Below are 13,619 nucleotides of genomic sequence, written 5' to 3'. Positions count from 1 at the left end.
TGAACTCTGGACGGAGGTTCGTGACATTGTAAAGGAGACAGGGACCAAGACCATCCCCATGGAAAAGAAATGCAAAAAAGCAAAATGGCTGTCTGAGGAGGCCTTACAAAAAGCTGTGAAAAGCAGAGAAGCGAAAAGCAGAGGAGAAAAGGAAAGATATAAGCATTTGAATGCAGAGTTCCAAAGAATAGAAAGGAGAGATAAGAAAGACTTCCTCAGTGATCAATGCAAAGAAATAGAGGAAAACAACAGAATAGGAAAAACAAGAGATCTCTTGAAGAAAATTAGAGATTCCAAGGGAACATTTCATGCAAAGATGGGCTCGATAAAGGACAGAAATGGTAGGGACCTAACAGAAGCAGAAGATATTAAGAAGAGGTGGCAAGAATACACAGAATAACAGTACAAAAAAGATCTTCACGAGTAAGATAGTCATGATAACGTGATCACTGACGTAGAGCCAGACATCTTGGAATGTGAAGTCAAGTGGGCCTTAGAAAGCATCACTACGAACAAAGCAAGTGGTGGTGACGGAATTACAGTTGAGCTCTTTCAAAACTTGAAAGATGATGCTGTGAAAGCACTGAACTCAGTTCAGTTCAGTTCAGTCACTCAATCGTGTCCGACTCTCGGCGACCCCATGAATCACAGCACGCCAGGCCTCCCTATCCATCACCAACTCCCTGAATTTACCCAAACTCATGTCCACAGAGTCGGTGATACCATCCAGCCATCTCATTCTCGGTCGTCCCCTTCTCCTCCCGCCCCAACCTTTCCCAGCATCAGAGTCTTTTCCAGTGAGTCAACTCGCCGCATGAGGTGGCCAAAGTATTTCAGTTTCAGCTTTAGCATAGTCCTTCCAATGAACACCCAGGATTGATGTCCTCTAGAATGGACTGGTTGGATCTCCTTGCAGTCCAAGGGACTCTCAAGAGTCTTCTCCAGCACCACAGTTCAAAAGCATCAATTCTTCGGCGATCAACCTTCTTCACAGTCCAACTCTCACATCCATACATGACCACTGGAAAAACCATAGCCTTGACTAGACGGACCTTGGTTGGCAAAGTAATGTCTCTGCTTTTCAATATACTATCCAGGTTGGTCATAACTTTCCTTCCAAGGAGCAAGCGTCTTTTAATTTCATGGCTGCAATCAGCATCTGCAGTGATTTTGGAGCCCAAAAAAATAAAGTCTGACACTGTTTCCACTGTTTCCCCATCTATTTCCCATGAAGTGATGGGACCAGATGCCATGATCTTTGTTTTCTGAATGTTGAGCTTCAAGCCAACCTTTTCACTCTCCTCTTTCACTTTCATCAAGAGGCTTTTGAATTCTCCTTCACTTTCTGCCATAAGGGTAGTGTCATCTGCATATCTGAGATTATTGATATTTCTCCCATCAATCCTGATTCCAGCTTGTGCTTTTTCCAGCGCAGCATTCCTCATGATGTATTCTGCATATAAGTTAAATAAGCAAGGTGACAATATACAGCCTTGACGCACTCCTTTTCCTATTTGGAACCAGTCGGTTGTTCCATGTACAGTTCTGACTGTTGCTTCCTGACCTGCATACAGGTTTCTCAAGAGGCAGGTCAGGTGGTCTGGTATTCCCATCTCTTTCAGAATTTCCACAGTTTCTTGTGATGCACACAGTCAAAACTTTGGCATAGTCAATGAAGCAGAAATAGATGTTTTTCTGGAACTCTCTTGCTTTCTCCATGATCCAGCGGATGTTGGCAATTTGATTTCTGGTGCCTCTGCCTTTTCTAAAACCTGCTTGAACATCTGGGAGTTCACGGTTCACATATTGCTGAAGCCTGGCTTGGAGAATTTTGAGCATGACTTTACTAGCGTGTGAGATGAGTGCAATTGTGCGTTAGTTTGAGCATTCTTTGGCATTGCCTTTCTTTGGGATTGGAATGAAGACTGACCTTTTCCAGTCCTGTGGCCACTGCTGAGTTTTCCAAATTTGTTGTCATATTGAGTGCAGCACTTTCACAATACGCTAGCAAATATGGAAAACTCAGCAGTGGCCACAGGACTGGAAAAGGTCAGTCTTCATTCAAATCCCAAAGAAAGGCAATGCCAAAGAATGCTCAAACTACCACACAATTGCTCTCATCTCACACGCGAGTAAAGTCATGCTCAAAATTCTCCAAGCCAGGCTTCAGCAATATGTGAACCGTGAACTCCCAGATGTTCAAGCAGGTTTTAGAAAAGGCAGAGGCACCAGAAATCAAATTGCCAACATCCGCTGCATCATGGAGAAAGCAAGAGAGTTCCAGAAAAACATCTATTTCTGCTTCATTGACTATGCCAAAGCCTTTGACTGTGTGGATCACAATAAACTGTGGAACATTCTGAAAGAGATGGGCATACCAGACCACCTGACCTGCCTCTTGAGAAACCTGTATGCAGGTCAGGAAGCAACAGTCAGAACTGTACATGGAACAACAGACTGGTTCCAAATAGGAAAAGGAGTGCGCCAAGGCTGTATATTTTCACCTTGCTTATTTAACTTATATGCAGAGTTCATCATGAGGAACGCTGGGCTGGAAGAAAACACAAGCTGGAATCAAGGTTGCTGGGAGAAATATCAATAATCTCAGATATGCAGATGACACTACCCTTATGGCAGAAAGTGAACAGGAACTCAAGAGCCTCTTGATGAAAGTGAAAGAGGAGAGTGAAAATGTTGGCTTGAAGCTCAACATTCAGAAAACAAAGATCATGGCATCTGGTCCCATCACTTCATGAAAAATTGATGGGGAAACAGTGTCAGACTTTATTTTTTTGGGCTCCAAAATCACTGCAGATGCTGATTGCAGCCATGAAATTAAAAGACGCTTACTCCTTGGAAGGAAAGTTATGACCAACCTTGATAATATATTAAAAAGCAGAGACATTACTTTGCCAACCAAGGTCCGTCTAGTCAAGGCTATGGTTTTTCCCGTGGTCATGTATGGATGTGAGAGTTGGACTGTGAAGAAGGTTGATCGCTGAAGAATTTATGCTGTAGAACTGTGGTGTTGGAGAAGACTCTTGAGAGTCCCTTGGACTGCAAGGAGATCCAACCATTCCATTCCAAGGGAGATCGATCCTGGGTGTTCATTGGAGGGACTGATGCTAAAGCTGAAACTGCAATACTTTGGCCACCTCTTGCGACGAGTTGACTCACTGGAAAAGGCTCTGATGCTGGGAAAGGTTGGGGGCGGGAGGAGAAGGGGACGACCGAGAATGAGATGGCTGGATGGCATCACCGACTCTGTGGACATGAGTTTGAGTGAACTCCGGAATTTGGTAATGGACAGGGAGGCCTGGCATGCTGTGATTCATGGGGTCGCTGAGAGTCGGACACGACTGAGCGACTGAACTGGACTGATCTGAACTGAGCCATGTCCTGTCACTGAAATGTTGGACAAGTTCACAGAAACTCAAGATTCAGAATGAAAAACCTACACATAATCAGTGTAATTCGAAGTGTAGAAGGTTTTCCTCAAAACCAGTTATGCTCAAAGAAGCTGCCAGTTTATGATTTGCCACTTACTTCAGGTTCTCAGAATACATCTCAAATGATTCAGGTGGTCAGGACATAAAAATTGACAGAAAATTGGTATTCATATTGCCTTTGAAGAAATCTGAAACTTGGAACCCTAGTGTTGCAGGGAATATTTGAAATCCCTCAGACTAGAAAGCTTTATCTATGACTTAATACACCATGGAAAGAATTTGGCTCAGAACATTACACCACGTACTGTTATAATCCTGAAGGAGGATACTCGGTAAACTGCAATGATTCCAAGCTAAATATGTGCATTATGGATGAAGTATGCATGGCTCAAGCTTACATCTTGCTTTATAACAATTGAGTTACTGAGACTGGGCATTCTAAACTCTTGGCTCCAGAACTACTGTCTGGTAGTCAATAATCCAAAGAAGAAGCTGGTACATCTAATGAAATTCTTTGTTGTTGTTGTTCAGTTGCTCTGTTGTGTCTGACTTTTTGCGACCCCATGGACTGCAGAACGCCAAACTTCCCTGTCCTTCACAATATCCTGGAATTTTTCAAACTCATGTCCATTGAATAGGTGATGCCATCAAATCATCTCATTTTCTGCGATCCCTTTCTCCTCCTGCTTTCAATCTTTCCCAGCATCTGGGCCTTTTCCAATGAGTTGGCTCTTTGCATAAGTTGGCCAAAGTATTGGAGCTTCAACCTCAGCATCAGTGCTTCCAATGAATATTCAGGGTTGATTTCCTTTATGATTGAGTGGTTTTATCTCCTTGCTGTCCAAGAGAATCTCAAGAGTCTTCTCCAGCACCACATTTTGAAAGCATCATTTCTTCAGCCATCAGCCTTCTTTATGGTTCAACTCTCACACCCAGACTCAACTGCTGGAAAAATCAAACTTTGACTGTATGGAATTTTGTCAGCAAACTGATGTCCCTGCTCCTTAATACATTATACAGGTTTGCCATAGGTTTCTTTCTAAGGAGCAAGCGCCTTTTAATTCTATGACTGCAGTCACCACTCACAGAGATTTTGGAGCCCAAGAAAATAAAATCTGTCACTGTTTCCAATTTTTCCCCTTGTATTTTTTTATGAAGTGATGGGACAGGATTCCATGATTTAAGCTTTTTGTATGGTGAGTTTTAAGTCAGGTTTTTAATTCTCCTCCTTCACGTTCATCAGGAGGCTTTTTAGTTCCTCTTTCCTTTCTGTCATTAGAATGGTATCATCTGCATGTCTGAGGTTGCTATTATTTCTCCCAGAAATCTTGATTCCAGCCTGTGATTCATACACTCCAGGACTTAGCATGATATACTCTACATAGAGCGGGCTTCCCTGGTGGCTCAGTGGTAAAGAACCCACCTGCCAGTGCGGGAGAAGCAAGAGACCCATTTTCAATCCATTGGTCAGGAAGATCCCCTGGGGAAGAGAATGACAACCCATGCCAGTATTCTTGCCTGGAGAATCCCATGGACACAGGATTCTGGCACACTACAGTCCATGAGGTCACAAAGAGTCAGACATCACTGAAGTGACTGAGCATGCACACATTCTGCATAGAAGTTAAATAATCAGGGTGACAATAAACAGCCTTGTCATACTCCTTTCCCAATATTACTCCAGTCAGTTGTTCCATGCTCATTTCTAACTTTCTTTTTGATCTGCATACAGGTTTCTCAGGAGACAGGAAAAGTGATCTTCTATTTCCATGGTATTTTTCACAGAACTAGAACAAAAAAATTCCACAATTTGTATGGAAACACAAAATGCCCTGAGTAGCCAAAGCAATCTTGACAAAGAAGAATGGAGCTGGATTAGTCAACCTGCCTGACTTCAGACTATACTACAAAGTTACAGTCATCTATACAGTATGGTACTTGCACAAAAACAAATGTAGATCAATGGAACAAGATAGAAAGCCCAGAGATAAACTCATGCACCTACGGGTAACTTATTTTTTACAAAGGAGGCAAGAATATACAATGGAGAAAAAATAGTCTCTTCAATAAATGGTTCTGGAAAAACTGGACAGTCATGTGTAAAAGAATGAAATTAAAACACTTCCTAACACCATACTCAATGATGAAATAAAAATTGATTAAAGACCTGAGTGTAAGACCAGAAACTATGAAACTCTTGGAGGAAAACATAAGCAAATTACGTTTTGACATAAATCACAGCAAGATCATCTATGACCGATATCCTAGATTAGTGGAAATAAAAACAAAAATAGACAAATTGGATCTAATTAAACTTAAAAGCTTTTGCACATTGAAAGAAACAAAGTGAAAAGTAACCCCTCAGAATGGGTGAATATAATAGCAAATGAAACAACTGACAAACGATTAATCTCCAAAATACGCAATCAACTCACGCATCTCAATGCCAAAAAAACAAATAACCCAGTAAAAAAGTGAGTAGAAAACCTAAACAGATATTTCTCCAAGAAGATATACAGATGAATAATAAGCACATCAAAAGATGCTCAATATCACTCATTATTAGGGAAAGCGTATCAAAATTTCCATTGGGTATCACCTCACACCAATCATCAGGCCCATCATCAAAAAATCTACAAACACTAAAAGCTGGAAAGGGTGTAAAGAAAATGGAACCCACTTCCACTGTTTGTGGGAATATAAACTGATACAGCCACTATGGAAGACAGCATGGAGATTCTATAAAAACTAGAAATAAAACTACCATATGATCAAGCAATCCCACTAGTGGGCATGTACACTGAGGAAATCATAATTGAAAAAATCATATGGACCTCAATGTTCATTTTATCACTATTTAAAATAGCTATGACATGGAAGCAACTTAGATGTGCATCAATAGATGAATGAAGAAACTGTGGTACATATACACAAGGTAATATTATTCAGCCATAAAAAGGAACACATTTAACTTAGAAACCTGTATGCAAGTCAGGAAGCAACAGTCAGAACTGTACGTGGAAAAACAGACTGGTTCCAAATAGGAAAAGGAGTACGTCAAGGTTGTATATTGTCACCCGGCTTATTTAACTTATATGCAGAGTACATCATGACGAACGCTGGGCTGGAAGAAGCACAAGCTGGAATCAAGATTGCTGGGAGAAATCTCAATCACCTCAGATATGCAGATGACATCACCCTTATGGAAGAAAGTGAAGAGGAACTAAAGAGCCTCTTGATGAAAGTGAAAGAGGAGAGTGAAAAGATTGGCTTGAAGCTCAACATTCAGAAAACTAAGATCATGGCATCTGGTCCCATCACTTCATGGGAAATAGATGGGGAAACAGTGGAAACAGTGTCAGACTTTATTTTTTGGGGCTCCAAAATCACTGTGGATGCTGACTGCAGCCATGAATTTAAAAGACGCTTACTCCTTGGAAGGAAAGTTATGACCAACCTAGATAGCATATTAAAAAGCAGAGATATTACTTTGCCAACAAAGGTTCATCTAGTCAGGGCTATGGTTTTTCCAATGGTCGTGTATGGATGTGAGAGTTGGACTGTGAAGGAAGTTGAGCGCTGAAGAATCGATGCTTTTGAACTGTGGTGTTGGAGAAGACTCTTGAGAGTCCCTTGGACTGCAAGGAGATCCAACCAGTCCATTCTAGAGGAGATCAATCCTGGGTATTCATTGGAAGGACTGATGCTAAAGCTGAAACTGCAATACTTTGGCCACCTCATGCAACGAGTTGACTCACTGGAAACGACTCTGATGCTGGGAAGGATTGGGGGTGGGAGGAGACGGGGACGACAGAGAATGAGATGGTTGGATGGCATCACCGACTCGATGGACATGAGTTTGAGTGACTTCCGGGAGTTGGTGATGGATAGGGAGGCCTGGCATGCTGTGATTCATGGGGTTGCAAAGAGTCGGATACAACTGAGCGACTGAACTGAACTGAACTGATAATGAGGTGGATGAAACTAGATCCTATTATACAGAGTAAAGAAAGTCAGAAAGAGAAAGACAAATATTGCATATTAATGCTAATATATATAATCTAGAAAAATGGTGTTGATGAACTTATCTACAGAGCAGCAAATGAGACATATGCTTAGAGAACAGACCTGTGAACATAGTTGGGGAATGAGACTCTAATGAGTAGAATTGAAAGAGTAGCATTGAAACATATACATTGCCATATGTAAAATTAAATAGCCGTTGGAAATTTACTGGATGATTCAGTGAACTCAATTCCAATGCTCTGTGACAACCTAGAAATGTTGGATGTGATGGGAAGTGAGAGGGAGGTTCAAGAAGTAAGGAAGATATGTATACCTATGGGTATTTCATGTTGATATATGACAGAAACCAGCACAATATTGTAAAACAATTATTCCCCAATGAAAATTAAATATTTTTTTTTTAAAAGAGAGTCATTTTGAGAAATCAAAGCTATACCTGTGACTGAATCAACAATCTTGGTGCCAAGAAAAATCCCAGAAAGATGTTCCTATCCCTGAGGACTTGACTACAGTCCAATTCGATTTTGGTTCTGTAACCAGCCCATCCTACAAGAGACCCCGGAATAGGCACACACCCATGTGTCAGGTAAATAGGCCTCAGTCTTGTCTGTGGATCCTGAAATGACTCATGAACCAGCTCTAAGTCCTCTCAGGCACATACCAGGAGCCCTTGGAAACACTAATTTGGACAGTCACCAAGAGACCAAGGAAACTTTATGGATATCCAGGAGTCCAGGAGAAGAGTTCCATAAAATCTTCCGAGGAAAAACATCTCAATTGAAGCAATTGAATAAGATAAGAGGAATAGTTCAACTTACACCCCAAAGCCAAGATAGATTTTTTTCAACCCATGATTTTACCTGTAGAGGAAAGTGAAAACATGTAAGTTAGCACATTTATCTCCAGGCATACAGGATCTTGGCAAAGAGGCCCACTTCTTCTAGTCACGTCCAGAATACTCAAGTGTGTTGCACAACTGAAGGGTGAGAAAGGGTTGTAAGAGTGGAGGCTAGGGTTCTTAGAATGTGTCAAAAAGATGTATATTCTACTAACCACATCATGAACACTATCAAGAAGCCCACACATGAGCCACTGGGGATTTTTCAACTAAAATATCCCCAAATTGGTCCATATATACTCTTAGCACTGAGGTTGCTTTCCCCACAAACACCCTCAGTCCACGGCCAGCATCTTGGGCATACTTTGTATGTGCTTTTGCAGATGGCTTGTGAGCATGCACAAAAAGCTGACCCAAGTATGACAGCATAGAAGAAACAAACAAAAAATTGAATATCCAGCACTTTCCTAAGGAAAGTAAAAAATGAAAATGTAAGCATTCATTCCAGATTAGAAAGATCAAAATAAGGCATACAGAATTAAGAATTTTACCATAAAAGACAGCAATAACTGTGAAGCAGGTGTACACATAAAAATGAAATGTGCATGCATGCTAAGTCACTTCAGTAATGTCTGACTCTTTGTGATCCCATGGACTATAGCCCATCAGACTCCTCTGTCCATGGAGATTCTCTGGGCAATAATACTGGAGTGGGTTGCCATGCTCTTCTCCATGGGATCTACCTGACCCAGGGATTGAACCTGGATCTCCTGCATTGGTAAGCAGACTCTTTACCACAAGCGCCTCCTGGGAAGCGCATAAAAGTACTGAAAAGCACTCAAGATCCATAGTATGATTGAAGGAAGGTATTTCACTCCTAAAGTAAATCAATAAAGACTAGATGAGGTGACAGCTACTTCAAATATGAAAACAGCAAATTAACACTTTCAGTTCAGTTCAGTTCAGTTCAGTCACTCAGTCGTGTCCGACTCTTAGTGACCCCATGAACCGCAGCACGCCAGGCCTCCCTGTCCATCACCAACTCCCAGAGTTCACTCAAACTCATGTCCATCGAGTGGGTGATACCACCCAGCCACCTCATTCTCTGTCTTCCCCGTCTCCTCCTACCCCCGATCGCTCCCAGCATCAGAGTCTTTTCCAGTGAGTCAATTTGTCGCATGAGGTGGCAAAAGTATTGGAGTTTCAGCTTTAGCATAAGTCCTTCCAATGAACACCCAGGATTGATCTCCTCCAGAATGGACTGGTTGGATCTCCTTGCAGTCCAAATGACTCTCAAGAGTCTTTTCCAGCACCACAGTTCAAAAGCATCATTTCTTCGGCAATCAGCTTTCTTCACAGTCCAACTCTCACATCCATACATGACCACGGGAAAAACCATAGCCTTGACTAGACGCACCTTGGTTGGCAAAGTAATGTCCCTGCTCTTTAATATGCTATCTAGGCTGATCATAACTTTCCTTCCAAGGAGCAAGCGTCTTTGAATTTCCTGGCTGCAATCAGCATCCGCAGTGATTTTGGAGCCCAAAAAAATAAAGTCTGACACGGTTTCCACTGTTTCCCCATCTATTTCCCAAGAAGTGATGGGACCAGATGCCATGATCTTCGTTTTCTGAATGTTGAGCTTTAAGCCAACCTTTTCACTCTCCTCTTTCACTTTCATCAAGAGGCCTTTGTGTTCCTCTTCACTTTCTGCCATAAGGGTGGTGTCATCTGCATATCTGAGGTTATTGATATTTCTCCCGGCAATCTTGATTCCAGCTTGTGCTTCTTCCAGCCCAGAGTTCCTCATGATGTACTCTGCATATAAGTTAAATAAGCAGGGTGACAATATACAACCTTGACGTACTCCCTTTCCTATTTGGAACACTTTAAGGAACATTAAAAAATTAAGGAACATGGCAACATCAAAGGATCACAGGATTTTCCAATAACCAGTCTCAAAGACATGAAGATCTATGATTTATCTGATAAAGAATTCAAAATAGTTGTTGTAAGGAAGTTCAGAGAGATTTAAAAACAAATGAACTAACCACCACCACCACAAGAGCAGAGAAAGACAATTCAGTGTACTCGGAAAATATTATATAAACAAAGTGAGAAGTTTAACAGAGAGACAAAAATCATAAAATTGCCAAATAGAAGTTCTAGTGTTGAAGAATGCAATGATTGAAATGAAAAATGCAATAGAAATCAACAAAACATAAATAAAGCAGAAGAAAAAATGATGTAGAAGACAAAACCTTCGAAAAAATCCAATCAGAAGAGGACAAGGGGAAGAAAAAGAAATGAGTACAAAAAACTGAAATGAAATATGAGATACCATTTAAAAATCATCTATGCATTCCTGGATTCCTAGAAAGAGGCAGAAGGCCGCATAGAACATTTTTGAAAATAATTAAATTTAAAAAGAGGGGATGTGTGTATACATGCAACTAATTCACATTGCTGTACAGCAGAAACTAACAGAACATTGTTAAGCAAATATACTTCATTGCAAATTAATAAATAAAGTAAAGAATGATTAATAGACAGCTTCACCCACCAATTACCTGCGAAAGAATCATAGCTGGTCTGGGGCCCAAAACTTCCCACTAATACCCAGGAGGAGCTGTGGCCAGGCCTTGAAGACAGTCCCAGAGGCAGCCCCAGACCAGTGCCCTGAAGCAGCCATGGCCCCAATATAAAAGGAATGTGCAGACAGCCCACAAATTGGACAACCCTTGAGTGATTGACCCTGAGGACAGAAACTTGTGCTTTTGATCCCTACAAAACATTTGCTAAGTAAGGCTATATCTTCAAGACTGGAAGAGATAGTTGATATATTTAATACATGTAAACAAACACAATGGATTAAGTAAAATGAGGAGACAGAGGAACACATTTCAATTGAAAGAACAAGACAAAACTGCTGAAAAAAAGCTAAACAAAATTGAGATAAGGAACCTATTTGATAAAAAATTTTATATAATGATGATAAAATCCTTACTGAACTTGGGAGAAGAATGAATTAACACAGTCAGAACTTCAACATAGAGATATAAAATATGAGACAGTATCACACAGAAGTAATAACTGTACTATAAAACACTCTAGAAGGGTTCAACAGCAAACTGGATGAAGTATAAAAGCAAATAATTAAGCTGGAAGACAAAAAATAGTACTCACCCAGACAGAGGAGCAAAATATTTAAAACAGAATTAAAAAGTGAAGACACTTTAAGGGGCTTTTGGAACTACATCCAGCAGAATAACATACACATTTATAGGAGTCCCAGGTGAAAAAAAGAGAGAATACCTGAAAAATTATTTGAAGTGCTTGAAAACTTCTAGGGAAGAAAACAGACATCTGGGTCCAGGACATACAGAGAGCTTCAAATAAGAAAAACCTGAAAAGATACATGCCAAGACACATTATAATTAAAATGGTAAAAGTTAATAATAAAAGAATTATAAAAGCATCAAGAAAAATAACAACTTATTATATCCAAAAGAAACCCTACAAGGCTATCAGAAGAAACATTACAGACTGGTAGAGAGGGAAATAACATTCAAAGTGTTGAAAGAAATAAACTTTCAACCAAGAGAGAAACTATAAAAGCATCCAGAAAATAATGAACAAATACCAATAATTATATACTTACATACATGCTTACATAAAATAATCACTTTAAATATAAATATATTAAATTTGCTAATCCAAAGACATGGAAAGCCTTAATGGATTAAAAATAAATGTTGGGCTCGTCTATATGTCCCATACAAGACACATAAATCAGAGGAAAGGATGCACAGACTGAAAGTGAAGAATTGAAAAGATACTTTATGCAAATAAAAATGAAAATAAAGTTGGAATAGCTGTACCATATGAGACAAAATAGACTTTGAAACAAAGACTTTAATAAAAGTAAAAGTATACTTTAATAAAACAAGAGTATAATATAGGGATAAAAAGGTCAATGTAGCAAGACATAAAATTTATAAGCGTATATGCACTCAATAAAGGAGCAACCAAATAGCTAAAGCAAATATTATGGATTTAAAGGGAGAAACTGAAAGCAATACAATGCAGTAGCAGACTTTATCACCCCATTTATATTAATGGATAGATCATGGAGACAGAAAATCAAAATGGATATATTGGCCTTATATGATGTATTAGACCAGATGAACTTGAAAGATATGTACAGAATGTACTATTCAAAAGCATCAGAATACACACAATTCTCAAAAGTGCATGGTACATTCTCCAGGATTGATTATAAGTTAAGACTCAAAACAAGTCTCAATGAATTCAAGAAGAGTGAAATTAAATCAATCATCTTCTCTGACCACAATGATATGAACCTAGAAATCAATCATCAAAAAAAAAAAAAAAAAGGAAAAGACTCAAAAATATGGAAATTGAACAACATGTTACTGAACAACCAATGAATGATCAAGAAACTCAAAGGAGAAATTTTGAAAATATATAAATAAAAATAAAGACAGGAATAAGACATACCAAAATCTATGAGATGAAGTAAAAGTGGTTCTAAGAGGATCTTAATAGCAATACGGGCCTACCTCACTAAACAAACAAAAAATCCAAATAAACTTTTCAAATTTACACCAAAGGAACTAGAAAAACCAAAACAAAGGCCAAAATTAGTTGAATAAAGGAGATTATAAAGTTTACAAGAGAAATAAATAGAGACTAAAAAACAAAAAGATCAACAAAGCATTAAGGCCTGATTCTTTATAAAGATAAAATAAACAAATATTTGATTAGACTTACCAGGGAGAGAGAGAGGATGCAAATAAATGTAATCAAAAATGAAAGACATTATATTATATCTGATACCACAGAAATATAAAAGATAAGAAACTACTATGAAGAATTTTACACTAACAAATAACATACCCACGAAGAAATTGACAAATTACTAGAAAAAAATACATTTTCTCCCAAGACTGAATCATGAAGAAATAAATATCTGAACAGACTGATTACTAGTGAGTAGATTAAACCATTAATCAGAAATCTCCCAGCAAAAAAAAGTCCAAGAGCAAACAGCTTTACTGATAAATTTGACAAAACATTCAAAGATTTAGTATCTATCCTTCTCATACTCATCTAAAAGATGAAGAGAAAGAAAAGCTTCATAAAATATTTTATGAAGCCAATAGTACCCTGATATAAAAATCAGACAAAAACTGTACAAAAAAAAGAAAATTAAAGATCAATATCCTTGGTAACATAAATGCAAAAGTCCTCAACAAAAAATTAGCTAACTGAATTAAATGATA

General features: G+C 39.0%; 1 pseudogene; it reads left to right on the top strand.

Annotated features, from left to right (window-relative positions):
• Nucleotides 1–13,619, top strand: part of LOC129563938 (ubiquitin carboxyl-terminal hydrolase 44-like) — a 71,372-nt pseudogene that overhangs the window by 6,838 nt on the left and 50,915 nt on the right.

The sequence above is a fragment of the Moschus berezovskii genome, chromosome X (genome assembly GCF_049115385.1).
Source record: "Moschus berezovskii isolate FMDL1 chromosome X, NW_MosBer_1.0, whole genome shotgun sequence".
Taxonomy (NCBI): domain Eukaryota; kingdom Metazoa; phylum Chordata; class Mammalia; order Artiodactyla; family Moschidae; genus Moschus; species Moschus berezovskii.
This window is presented reverse-complemented; position numbering and strand designations above follow the sequence as displayed.